The sequence below is a fragment of the Lutra lutra genome, chromosome 12 (assembly GCF_902655055.1).
Source record: "Lutra lutra chromosome 12, mLutLut1.2, whole genome shotgun sequence".
Taxonomy (NCBI): domain Eukaryota; kingdom Metazoa; phylum Chordata; class Mammalia; order Carnivora; family Mustelidae; genus Lutra; species Lutra lutra.
In genome coordinates, this window is record NC_062289.1 from 38,391,780 (window position 1) to 38,406,333 (window position 14,554).

The 14,554-nt window shown below is 36.6% G+C and overlaps 1 protein-coding gene across 31 annotated transcripts in view; it reads right to left on the bottom strand.

Moving 5' to 3' along the window:
• The window catches only part of DTNA (dystrobrevin alpha), a 369,466-nt gene that overhangs the window by 249,117 nt on the left and 105,795 nt on the right, over nt 1-14,554 (bottom strand). The window lies entirely within an intron of this gene.

Here is a 14,554-nt window from a genome sequence, read left to right on the forward strand (position 1 = left end):
TCCTCAATACAGCTAATCAGAACAGGAGCAAAGAAGATTCTCCCTGATTCTTTTTATTTCTGTAGTGATGAGGCACTGTAGAATATGCCTGGCGTCTGGAATGCCACATTACTACAGTTCCACACCCCCACATATTTCAAGAATACATTATTCTTTTGAGCTTCTTCTCTGCTAAAAGAATGATGCACGTTCTGGGGGAAAGAAAGGAGTACCTAAGAATCAAGATTTATAGGTCTCAGCCCCTGAGGCTGGAGGGAATTTCACAGAACAGGACCATATCACTCTCTACCTGCTAAATTTTCATCACAGGTGGATGAACTTGTTTGCAAGGCTGGAAAGGACTTGGACTAGAATTGAGTGGTAATATTTTCTTAGTGTAAATGAGATGTACACTAGTAAGTAAATGTGGGTTAGCAAATAAAGACATGCCAGTTCCCTCCAAGAATCTTACTGTTAACATCCAAAAGAAGGCACTTTAGCAGGTTGACATTTATTTTTATGAATGTTATATTTCCTTAAGCATATTTTGTGTGTGCTTTATCAAAAATTTGTATAATAACATTTGGATAATATAATAATAACAAAGAAGAAAATAACATCCTGTATCTCAAGATTTAAAGATATCTGCATTTAATATTTCCTTCTAGGCTTTTTTTAAATCGATATATCTACATAATTATGACGACTGCACAATTTTGTGTCCTCGTTGTTATTGTTATATTAGGACATCTGTATTTTCCTGATTGTTAACATGTTCCATACATATAATTTTACTATGGGCAATATGCTGAGCTCATTAGTTTTTTTTACACGGATTATCTCGTGGAATCCTCTCAAAAATCCCAGAAGGTAGCCTTATTATTATCCTGATTTAGCAGAGCAGAATAAAAAAGTTAAAGAAGATAAACCAACATCAGACAGTTTATAGGAAGATACTTGATTTAGCTCATGAAAGAAATGTACAGCGAGCTTAAATGCATAGGAAACCACATAATATTCTATTGAGCAGATCTACCATTACTTCTTAACTATTTCTTTTTGAGTGTGTATTACTATTCAGGATGTCTTCCCACCATCTCCATTCCTCTGGATCTATCCATTTTTTACATGTACCTCAAAGCAAACTGTTCCACTGGCACAAGAGAGATAAATGACTACACCCTACACCCCCAAGTAGTGCTGTGTAGTCATCTCAACGATGAGGAAATGCCGGGTCACCCTTTTTTTCTTCAACACATTGTTTCAGAGAACTTATGAGGCACATCTGAGAAGTATCCAAAAGAGATCCGTATCATAAATGCAGAGACCTAGGTTTCAGACCGCCAGTTAGACTGAATTGGTTTTGGTTTTTGACAATTACTTCTTCACTTCAGCCTTAGTCTCCTAGATGTCAAAGACATCCATGAGAGAAACACAAGGAATGTGTGATTATCATTCCTGCAGGAATGAAGGTTAGTCAACTCATCCCTGTTCTCATAAAGATAGCCTCACAGATGTGATCTTTCTTCTTAACCTATAGAAGTCTCCTCACATATTTGACTAATAGCCTTGGTTGCTAGACTAGGACAAACTGATGACATAAACACATTGTAATCAAGCATGACCTAATTGCTTAACTCTTCTGTCAAGAGCCCTCTGATGCAAAACTCCGAGAAAGTTAAAACTCGCTGAAAATACAACTCAATAAAATACAATGTGACCTGACTGATAATAAATATAGACTCTGTGCAAAACTGGAGTGGGGATCTAAGTTTGTCACCAAGCTTTGTGGAGAAAGTGGGTTTGAAATGCCCCTAAGAAATGTTACTATTTTTATTTATTCATTATTCTCAACGTCTTGTTAGTCATTCCTGCTGGTTTAAAATTTTACTTCCTATTTTCAAAATGGAATATCTCATTTTTAAAAACATACAAGACAGTGCAAAGTAACGTTAACTCAACAAATACTATCATCTGCTCAATGATGAGAAACAGTGGAGCACCAGGCAGTATCACTGACCTCAGAGATCACAAGTGGGGAAAGCACAAATTACACCCTAATGACAGAGATGAATGTTATTATGAAAGAAGCAGCAAATTAAGCTTTGCTAAGGTACAATTAGGAAAAAAATCTTCAAGACAACTATATCAAGCACTGGAAATTAGATCATTAATACAACTGAGCATTCACTTCAGCTGTAAGAATCTAGACAGCCACAAAATTTTAAAAAAGGAAATGGAGAGCATCTATAGTTTTCCTTGTACAGTAAAGAAAGCTTCCAAGTTTATCTTGAGAGAGAAACTTTTTCCTGGCACAAATTCTTATGAGCACTTGTGGTATAGCTCCTTATTCTGAAGTTGTGGAGCAATATTTAGTACATTACTGCTATCATTCAAAGTTATTCTTTATTTTCCATTTCCATTTCTTTATTTACCATGTGGTATGGTAAATTTTAACAGTGGTCAAGGCACAAAATTAAACGGTTACTCAGTAATGATGTTACATGTGTACGGTGAGGGGAAAGGAAAGAATAAAGAGAATGAGCTTTGGTGTACGTGACCCAACTTACTATAGCCCTTAGAGATGTCTTGGCATATGTTCTTAGCACAGTCAGTTCAAGGTTAAATCTCTTGGCAGCTGCTAAAAGTGTCAATATTCTGTGTGGTTGATTGAGGAAAGATCTATATGTTTAAACAGCAGGTGAAGAGGCAGCAGAGTTGACATTCTATTGGAAAATTGAAGAAGTCTGACTTATATTCTCACACAGAGATGGGTCACTCTGATATACAAAGGATGGATAAACTCTCAAAAAAGAAGAAAGAAGTTCTTTATCTGACCTTGTGGTTTTATAAGTCCCATAAAGCATGAAAGAAACAATTTGGGACTACAAATTTTTACAAGTAGTTCTCACCATTATACTATCTGAATCAAGAATACAAGACATACTTTTGTCAAATATCTGAATATTTGAGTAGAAAGACCTACTGATGGGCCCTGGGCCCTCTGAGGTGTAAATTCTTCACCTGACCTGGTAGGGTTACTTAGTATTGTTCATTTGAATATTAGAGAATAAGTATTTTATTTTTAGCATTGCTAATATAAAGTCTTCCTGGTAGCAATCTGTAAATGTTATTAAGGCCATTCCTGATTGTGAGAGAAAAAAATCATACCATCATCATAGTTCAGCCTATATTTTTGTAGGGTTGGGCACAAAAGCATGTCTCCAATTCACTTAAGTACCAACTGAGTTATTTAGATCTGTCCAATGAGGAGAATATGGCACAGCTCTTTTTATAAGATTTAAAATTTTTTTTAAGATTTTATTTATTTATTTGACAGAGTTTGCAAGTAGGCAGAGAGGCAGGCAGAGAGAGAGGAGGAAGCAGGCTCCCCTGGGACCCTGCGATTATGACCCAAGCCGAAGGCAGAGGCTTTAACCCACTGAGCCACCCAGGCGCCCCAAGATTTAAAATTTTAATTGAGTTTGTGACAAGAGCATGCTTTGGTAGCTTCATCATCGATTGGGGATGCTTTCTGTGTTCCCCCTACCTGGTTCATAGCCATTTACGATTCAAATCATAGGGTTTTAAAGTCATAGACACTTTCAGATTTACACTGCTGTAGTCCTCCATCTTACATTTCACTGTTTATTAAACAGAGTCGCCTGAAAAGAATCTTTTTCACTGAGTATCAAAACGGTACCTCTTTTGCCTTTCTCCTAGTTGATCTATGCAATTCCGTATCTTCTAACTTATTGGTGCTGGATTAAGTGGATTATGTGAATTGGTGAAGAAATGTCCAGCAAGACTCCAAAGTTTGAGTGCCTATGGAAGATTCTCACAAGATGCAATGAGGCCATGAGAAGAGATAGGAAGGACCCTTTAGGGCAAACCTCTCTGTGCTAAGAGTGCCGCTTACAGTGACAAATATTTCTCCTGTCTCTTTTAGTAGGCATCCACGATATTTCAGAAGAGCTGACACTGTGAGAAGATGATGATGTGTGGTTTCTTTTTTTATAGAAGCTTTGCTTAGAATGTCCGTTTTGGAACTAGGTTAGAGAATATTTGGCTTATAATGAATTAAACCAAAAACAATATGGAAAACCCCACCTCCCCAGTTTCTAAAATAATATTCCATCTGAATAGGCATTATGTTTTATGAGAAGACTATTGCCATGTTCTCTCTCTTCTCTGCCTCCATTCTTGCCATATTTAAAATCATCATCCAGGGTGATCAATTTCTTGTAACCCTTAGTATCTACTGCTGTGCGTTTTTTTTTTTTTTTTAAGATTTTATTTATTTATTTGACACAGAGAGAGAGCGCACACACAAGCAGGCAGAGTGGCAGGCAGAGGGAGAGAGAAGCAGGCTCCCCACTGAGCGAGGAGCCCGATGCAGAACTTGATTCCAGGACCCTGGGACAATGACCTGAGCTGAAGGCAGCCGCTTAACTGACTGAGCCACCCAAGTATCCCTACAGCTGTGCTTCTCCAACAAAGGCGATTTATAGCCAAAGGAAGCTCTAAAACATATCATCAATGTGTTGGGAGAATAAGAAACTATTGAATAGGCATGGTGCATTTCTCAGGAAATTTGGAGAACAAGCCTTTGATGTCGAATGAAACAGAGGTTTCTTATGGAGCAAAATGCAAATACATGAGAATTCAAAGAACTTGATATACATGGCAGACCATTTTGAACTCTAGCTCTATATCCTCCTGTGAGTATGTATTTATTCTTATTAATTAATTAATTTGCCTTTTTTTTTTTCTTTTGGGGAAGGAGTCTGGATTTCAGAAGTACTAAATGCTCTAAGGAATGGAGGAAAAAACCCTTGGAATGACATAAGAGGTCTTCCCCATCTGGGTACCTACTGACCTCTCTAAATGCACCTTCTTTTTCTACCCTCAGACTCTAGAACACAAGATGAATGCCCCTCAACACACCTGTTTCCTGTCTTTGCTCATGCTAGCTTTTCAATCTTAAATGCCTTCCCATCTTTCTTCATCTAGGTAACTCCCACTCACCTGTGGGATCCAATATAGCTATCACCTCCTTTGGGACCTCTCTGGGCTCCTGAACACTCTATCTTTCCTACACTATGAGAAAATTATCACCATATGTACCTGTCTTCCTAAGGCACTCTTCAAAGACAGGGACCTGGCAAGGTGTAGGTCATTTAAAACATCAAACACAGGGTCTAACTCTGAGATTTAGGAATATCTTATCCTAATATACAGGTTGTAGTAATTTTGGCGAGTCTTAATTATGACATGATTATTTTAAAAAGTACATGGTTCATTTCTCTCTTATTTGTGATTTTTTGTTGTTGTTGTAAAATAGTGAAAGAACACAGTAAACTAAATATGATTTTTCTTTCATTTTGTACTTTGAAAATATATACCAAATCATGGGCTGGGAGACTATATAGACTTTATAATGCCAAGATTTAAATTTCTTCTACTGAAATTTCATTATATCAAATAGATTTCTAAAGAATTCAAGTAAAAACAAACAAACAAAAAACCATCTGAGAGCCCTCCAGTGGTCAAAAAAATATAGGCAAATACAATCATTTACTCAATATCCCTCTCTCCAAAGAACTTAAAACACTTCAACCAGTCTTCCTGTTATAAAAATGCATGCTCTGATTATTTTCTGATATCACTATTACATTAGATTGCTTTTTAGCAGTTTAGGAAAACACATGTTTATCCAAACCACGTAGATAAACCACAGAAAACAGCGGCACAATCCATTCATTTATCAATGAGAATTTCAAGTAGTTGCTAGAATGTAACCATGTAAGGGCAATGCTGAATGTTGTCCAGATATGAGTAATTTAATTCCTTCCATGGCAGCCATTGAAAGAAATGTGGCTGTATATTAAAACCACTCAAGATAAAGGAGCCAGTCAACCCTAGCTGTGTTTGCTACTTCTGTGCTCCCCTTAAGCACTGAATTGTATTTTAATGTGTGTATTCCTAGACTTGTAAAAGCATAGTGTGTGCGTGTGCGCGCGCGCGCGTGTGGATGTGTGTTTCGAAATTGTAATTTTGATGGTTTACCTAAGAAATGTGTTGGTTTCTCTTTTAGCAAGTGCATATCTAACGAAGCCAGGCAGCAGCACTTTCCTTTGCTTCATCTCTTGTCATCAGATTACCAGGGATGGTTTGGCAGAAAGCCTGGAGTAACGTCTCTGCCTTGAAAATTGTCAAGCTCTAACATTTACCCAAATGCTGCGGCACTGAATGGTGAGGGTATTTTGTTTTGTTTTGTTTTAATTAAATTCCTATATCGCCTTATTAGAAAGTGAAGCTTGCTTTAAATCTGCCACCACACACACATTTAGATTCATAATATGGTGTTCAATATAGCATTAAGATTCTTTTTGCAAATATAGAACACTATACTTAATTATTATATTCCAATAATCTTTATAGACCACCCTAATAGACTGGCACTTATTTATTTCAAAAAGTTAGCAACTCTGACCAGAGGATAAATGCTAAGAAAAAATATGATGCCCTTTCATTTCTTACTCAGAATTTTTTTTTTTTGCTTGTTTTCTAAATGGTTTAGACAGAACAAAAATGTTCATTAGTTTCCCTCTTGTATGGTAATGTCTGAAGATTTAGCACTTCGATGTCCCTAAGTTTAAAAAAAAAAAAAAAAGAAGAAGAAGAAGACAAGTTCAGGCTAGCATCTATGAATGACCTTCAAGAAATTCAGCCTACTGCAAGAAATGTTATGGGCAATTCTCAGAAAGCATATTCTCATGGAGTAAGTTATTGCCTAAGACAAAAGTGGGCATTTCTGGAAGCTACTTTGTGTCTTTGAGGCCACTGGGGTACCATTTAGGAGACTGAAGCAATAATTTACCCTTGTGCAATGAAAAATGTAATGTAACTTGCACACCAGGATCCTTTGCCTCATTAAGTTAAACGCTTCCCTCACGTCATTTTAAAGGGGAGATTATAATACTGTAAATCTAAGTAATTTAGATTTATGTTCTGGTGTCTGGAAAATGGTTACACAGGATATTTCAAATGTTTTAGGTACTAGGCAGTTTCAGAATGTAGATATAATTGACTTTGTAATTTGGCAAACAATAGAGTGTTCTGCTGTGTGACTATTCAGAGTTGCAAAGGAACAGCCCTGCAGAGTTGAGAAGAGATCTTCAGATTCCCCTGCAATGGATTTTTAGAGGTGTTGCTGATATCATTATGGTTTCTGAATCTTTTTAGAACCCCAGGGGAAAATATAAAAATAAATAAACCAGGAGAGAAATGTGGGCTAAGAATGATGTTACCCACACTTTTGATTGAATGATTTCTCTTTGTATGATACAGAAAGAAGGTATATTTCCCAGGTAGTTTTCTTTTTTAAAAAAATGTACCAACAAACAGAAAATTATCTCTTGCTTTTAAAATGTTAGGAGGAGAACTGGAATGTTGATAGAGAAAAAGCAGAATAACATTATAGGAGTGGATGACGTCACAAAAGGACATGTGTCCCGCCACACCTGCACACCCTGAAACTAATCAGTGAACCTCATATCTAGAATTTTCTTTGACTAGAGTTGCTGATAGTATAAAAGTTCATGGAGCAATTGGTTCATTTTAAGTGGTCACAGAGCTTAACTGAATATAGCACATGTTCTAAAAAAAAAAAAAAGAACTTTTTTTTGTCTTAGTCTATGACCCTTCTTGCCCTGAAAAATTCCCATAGATGGTAACTTTCATAGGGCATCTTTTGAAACCCAAAAATTTACTTTTCCTTTTTAAGTTTTGAAGTTTTTGAACTTAAAGAAGGTGAACAAAAAAAAAGAAAATCAAGAAACAGATGTTGAAGATTACTCTTCTTTTCACGAGGTCTTCATAAAGAAAGGATAACTAAGTCTTATAAATTAATAATGTGTAGTCATATTCTAAAATGGAATAACAGTTTTAGATTTTTGAATGAAGTGGGCAAAATAGTACAAATCCCTGTGGAGCTCTGGATTCTGATGAATACAGCCAATCTAATTGTGGCAGCATCACAAATTATATTCCCCACTAAAGTTAAACAAATATTAGGATGCCCTACCAGTTTAAAATTTAATTTCTGTTGGTGCTTAAAATCAATGCCATTTATCAGGAGAATACAAAGCACCCAATAGTAAAGATATTTTGAAGTCCTTTAAAATTTCCAGCTTTATGTTCTCAAAATATTCACATCAGCTGCCACATTATTACTTTTGGTTATTAATACAATGAACAAGGAGTGATTTAAACAAGAACTTACCAAGTGTGTTAAAATGTATATTAAAAAGTATGTTAAAATATGAGATATATTTATAAGTATTGCTACATGTTGAAGCATATTGTGTTTATAGATAATCAAATTATGTGTGTCTGTGTGTGTGTGTGTATACAAGTTAGCTTGAGAAACACTGAGTTGAAAAAAATCAGACTTTAAGACCTCCTAACACTGAAGGTCACCTACATCTCCAAGAGAAAGATATGGTATACAGCATTTTCCAAGTTCACTTGACCCAGGATGCTCATTTTTTTTTCTTTTTGCACATAGCATTTCCTAGTTTTGCTGCTTCCAAGAACATAAATTGGATTTGCTGATTTATATTAAAATCCAAAGGCCTTAAAACATTGGCTTAATAATTTTCCAATTTTTAAGTATCTCATTAATCTTTGAATTCTTCAGTTTTGCCTTGTTAGTGTTTAAAACCAAACACAAAACAAAAATAGAGTATCAAAGTGGTGTAAATCCTACTCAAAACAATGCATTTCTAATACAGAATATAGATCACCATTCTTCTGGGGGCATTTTTCCCTAGCCCTAATCTTTTTATTTTGCCTCTTGGAAATACTGGGGGTTGGTGATGTAATGAATTATACTCCATTGCCTTTCTCTCTCTCTCTTTCTTTTTTGCTATACATAATCAGTTCTTAGAGATGGGAAAGCATAGAAGTAATGTTACACTTTTGCTCTCTACAATCTATAGGAATTGCCCTATCAGAGGCTCTTTTCTCTTCATGTGGTGTTCATGGGCAGGACTTCCTGATGGGTAAGTGTCAAGACGGGTAAGTGTTAGGATTCCCAAGAATCAGAAATGCAGGGGCAGGAAAGGTCACAGGGACTGAGGAAACAGCAAAGATTTAGGGAGTCAAAAGCCTTAGTGGAGATGATCATGAGGGATGAAAAAAGAGAAGAAACGACAGCATCAGACAGCAGGTAACTGTCTACAAATTGCCAAGGCACCTGTTCACAGGTATACAGTAGTCCCTCATTACTGTTGGGAATACAGTCTAATATCCTTACTGGATGGCTGAAACTGCAGACAGTACCGAACCCTCAATCTACCATGTTTTTTCCCTATACATATACACCAAGGATTAAGTTTAGTTTATAAAGTAGCCACAGTAAGAGATTAACAGCAATAACTAATAATAAAATAGAACGGGGATGCCTGGGTGTTGTAGTCGGATAAGCATCTGACTTTTGGTTTTGGCTCAGGTGCTGATCTCAGGGTCTTGGGACTGAGCCCCGCGGTGGGCTCTGTGCTCAATGAGGAGTCTGTTTGCGATTCTCTCCTTCTCCCTCTGCCCCTCCCACTCATTTTCTCTCTCTAAAATAATATAAATAAATCTTTAAAAAATAATAAAATGGAACAACTACAACAATGTAATAAGTTATGTAAATTTGGTGTCTCTCTCTCTAAATATCTCTCTTACTGTATTGTACTCATGTTTCTACCTGTGATGATTTGAGACAATAAAACGCCTGCATGAGGAGATGAAGTGAGCTGAGTGATACGGGTTTGAAACACAGGGACAGGCTGCGACTGACTGACCTTCTGACCACTGGTCAGAAGGAGGATGACCCGGTTGACCACAGGGTAATTAAAATCGAGGAAAGCTAAACCATGGATAAGGAGAGGCTACTCCTTACTGCCTAAGACTTGAGTCTACATCTTTGTTCTACTGGGGGGTTGGGACCACCTAACATCCATTAGTATGGAATTTATTAGAGGTCTTTGTAGAAATTCCAGCTCTTTCTCCTTTCAGGCATGTGGTAGGATTGTATTCCTCAGTCAAATGAAGTTAGGTGTGACCACATGGTTTGCTTTGGCCAAGGAACAAAGGACCCTTCCAGGTGAAAGCAACAATGTGGAGAAGGGCCTGCAGCTAACCCTCAGTAGATAATTTGCATGAGTGGGAAGGAAACCTTGGATTTTATAAGCCACTGAGATTTAGGGGTTGTTTGTTACCTCAGGAAACCACACGTAGTATATCTGGAGCCCTTCCTATGTCTGCATCTTAGTTTTATCGTGTATAAAAGAAAATACCATATGTCTCTTACCTACCAAATAGTATAAAACATTGGATGCGGTTTAGAGGAGAATTGTTACACTTATCTGAAGTGTTAAAAACAACATCTTTTGATGAGTAAATATGTTGCAACAAATGGGTAGCAATGAACGGTCTAGGACTAGGAAGTTCTCATGCATTAGAAGATAGATTTCATTCAAAATTAATCTACATCTCTTAATACAATTAGTAAAGGCAACTGTGTTCTTGAACTATGATTAACTCAGTGAATTCTCATAAATCTATGTGCTACTACATTACATAGGAATGAGGCACAAAAAGTAAAGCGAGACTAAAAAAGAAAAATAGTAAAAATAACTATTGCCCTCTTTAGAATACACGAAGCTTTACAAAGCTTTCGTGACTCAGGCTGTCCCTGAGTCATCTTCACGCCATATTTATCTTGCAAGAATGCAAAATCCAACTTTATTTATGCAAATAAATGTACTTACATTTTATATTAAGATACAACAAGTCTCCTTTGCGATAAGAAGACATGTTCTACTTATTATTTTTTTTTTAATAATTTGTTTAGGTTTCTTTAGATGATTCTATAAGAGAACATCTGGTAAATATAGATTTAAAAAAAAAATAAAATAGCCCCAAGACTCCTAAAACTTAGCATCCTGAGAGGAAAATACTAAATGTTGAAGAAAGGCAAAGTGACTTTTTAACAAGTATGGAGATTAGCATGACTATATTAAGAATAGAAATTAGAGAAAAATATAAAGGAATTTGTTAATTATATCCATTGTTTTAACGCCGACAAACTCCAGGGTAAATGCCCAGTAAAGGGGACTAGATAAATAATTTCTTTCTTTCTTTTTTTTTTTTTAAAGATTTTATTTATTTGTTTGACAGACAGAGATCACAAGTAGGCAGAGAGGCAGGCAGAGAGAGAGAAGGAAGCAGGCTCCCCGCCAAGCAGAGAGCCCGATGTGAGGCTTGATCCCAGGATCCTGGGATCATGACCTGAGCTGAAGGCAGAGGCTTTAACCCGCTGAGCCACCCAGGCACCCCAATAAATAATTTCGTAATCCAGCACAGTTAAGCCACAAGTTAGGAGCTTGATAGAGATTTATTGAATTAATAAAACAAATTAGCTCAGCTACTTGAAAGCTGTGATTTAAAATCAACCAATTTTCAAGAGCTAGTCTTAAATTGTTTTTTACTGATGAGGGAAAAAAGAAAAGGTCTATAATATTATATTTTCATATTTTGTTACAGATAAATCTGGGTTCTCATCTAGATATTGACTTTGAGCATTTGATTAGATTAAAAGATTCTTATTTAAAGTAATATTTATTTATTTATCTATTTATCTATCTTTAAAATATGTTTTTACCCCATCCATATTAGGGCTTTTTCCTTTGTGGAGGTTGGAAAAACCTGTATAAGAAAAAAATATCGACCAAGTTTCTTATTTTTCTGAATCTCAGGTGTTATGTCAAAGGCATGTAATAATTATGTGACAAATTTATAAATGATCCAAAGAATATGAAATTAGTTAAACATCCTAAGATTAATACGCTGTATTTCCTCTCTCTCTGGTTCCCAACAACTGTACTCAGTTTTTAATAATTAAATGCAATGTTGTTGTTGTTGTTTAAATTCAGCATAGCAAAATGAGATTAACATTTAAGTCCTTAAAGTTTTCAAATGAAAATTTCAGCCACTTTTAAGATTAGGGTCACAATGTCATATCACATAAGCAATCAACTGCTTTCCTTCTGGCACTACATTGTGATCTAAACAACAATCCAGTGTTTTCTGATTGTTCAGATTCAGGCTATGTACAGTGAGATAATTTTGATCTAGTTGTCTCAGGTTGACTTTTCCATTGGTGTTACCCAGCAGCGTGGGCTAGATTTGTTGAAACATGTCAAGTTTTCCAACTCTGTGACTTTTCTTTTTATCGTGAATCGACAATATACAGGTAATTTATACTTAAACTTCCATGATCTCTCTCGTCATCACAATGAGTCTCATTTGGCAAAAATGGAAATAGATGGACTCCTCCCTACAAAATGGTGATAACCAAATAAACACATGCATTTTTTAACTGACTCTACTTGATGCAGAGGAACATTAATGATCATGATTCCAGAAAAAGGTCTAAGGTCAGAAGAATAATGATGTTTAGGATGAAAAAGAATAAAGTGAGTAACAAATTATTGAGAAAAAAAAACTTCCTCATAATAGTTGTCTGTTCATTTCTTTAAATTTAAATTGACTGGTTTCTATGTGTCAGTTACTGACAATACAAAAATGATCAAGATGAAGTCCCTGCCATCAGAGGTTCCCAGAATAGCAGGTAAACTATATAAGTAAAGAAAATTCAGGGAAGGTGACTTACAAGGTCAACTTTGAAGAAGTAGGATTTATCCATAAAGGAGATAAACAATGGGTACTCTGGTGGGGATAGGGCAGGAAGGTAGACTAGCATAGAGATACAATAGTGTATGGAATATTCTAGAGGGAGGAATTATGTGTGATTAAAGTGTTGGTGATAATCAGTGAAGTACTGGAGATGGTGTTAGACAAATACATTGAGGCTTTGTGATAAGACCTTTAAGACATACTAAGGAATTTATTTTGAAGGTAATGGTGAGCTACTAGGGATTTTTAAGTAAGGGGGCAATTCATTCATGTCTATGATTTTGAGAAGATAGGTGTGTTGGTCCCAGGGTGGGAGATGTGTTGGGAGGTAGACCCAAGAGGCAGGAGAACAACTGGAAGACCACAGTAATACCCAAGAGAGATGATGAAGAACTGAAACAGAGCAGTTGCAAGGGGAATGGAAAGGAAGGAATGTATTGAAGACAATTTTTAAAATGTGGAGATACTTGGATAAAGGCCAACAGAAAGTGAGAGGAGTCAAGGTCAACAGCTGTCAGTGATGGTGGTGGGGTGGATTAGAGAGACTGAAGAGATGACTAAGGAAAGGGGCCAGCTAGGGACAAATGAAAGGACAGTTAAGTATTGTTGACAGCTCAAATAAGGCTGGGAAACATGAATCCTCTATGCATTTGCAAATTCCCCCAAAAGGTCACAACTAAAACTAAAAGTCAGAAAATCTAACCGAAATCATCAATGATGTTAGCAGACTGCCTAACACCTTTTCTAGCATGAGTATATTAAAAAAAAAAAAAAGAAAAGTGACTATAGAAGTAGTAGAGTGAATTTACTTTTCTGGTAACAGTAATGAAATTGGACTGACACTCCCACTCACTAAAGATATTTAAAATATTGAAATGGGGGTGCCTGGGTGGCTCAGTGGGTTAAAGCCTCTGTCTTTGGCTCAGGTCATGATCTCAGGGTCCTGGGATCGAGCCCTGCATCAGGGTCTCTGTTCAGCAGGGAGCCTGCTTCCTCCTCTCTCTCTGCCTGCCTCTCTGCCTACTTGTGATCTCTGTCCATCAAATATAAAAATAAAACCTTTAAAAATAAAATAAAATATTGAAACAGCAAAGAGCTAATAAGATGGAGACGTTTTCACATACAGAAATTTGGAAGACCAGAACTCAAGAGAGGTAACTTATCTTTGAAAGCTTTGGTTCTTGGCATGTGAGTATTGGGAACAAAAATCTGTGAAACCAGCTGCACTTTGGGTAGCCTTACCGGTTTTGTGGGAATGTCAAAGCCCATGGTCCTCAGGTGAGGGCATGAATAAACTAATACAACCTTAACTTGGGATATCAAAAGGCATACCTTCCTTCAGGATAGGAGTGAACCTCCCCCACCCCCCACCCAAACGATTCCTCACCAGTTCTGCAGCCTTGTTTCTTACACAGGGGTCATTCAGGAAACTTAGGTGTTGCACTTTGACAAAGAAAACTCTGGTCTGATACTGCTCCCAGGTGCCTGACAGAAGCAAACCAACATCTCCTCTGAAGGAAAACACTGTCACCACTAGGTCTCAATTTCTTCTTACAAGTGATTTTTAAAATACATTTCCACCAGACAGTCAGATATCTAAGCAGCCAAGAAAATAAGACACCATCAGTAAGAACTGGCAGGAACAATAATAATAAAAACAAATCCAGTAACTCTTGAGATACTAGAATTAGCAGACATATATTATAAAACTACATGTACTATATTCAGTGAAATAAAGCCCAAATTTGACAAATTTCAGCAGGGAACTAGAAACTATGAGTGACATGACAGCAGCAGAGAAATACTCGTCCTCCTTATCAACACT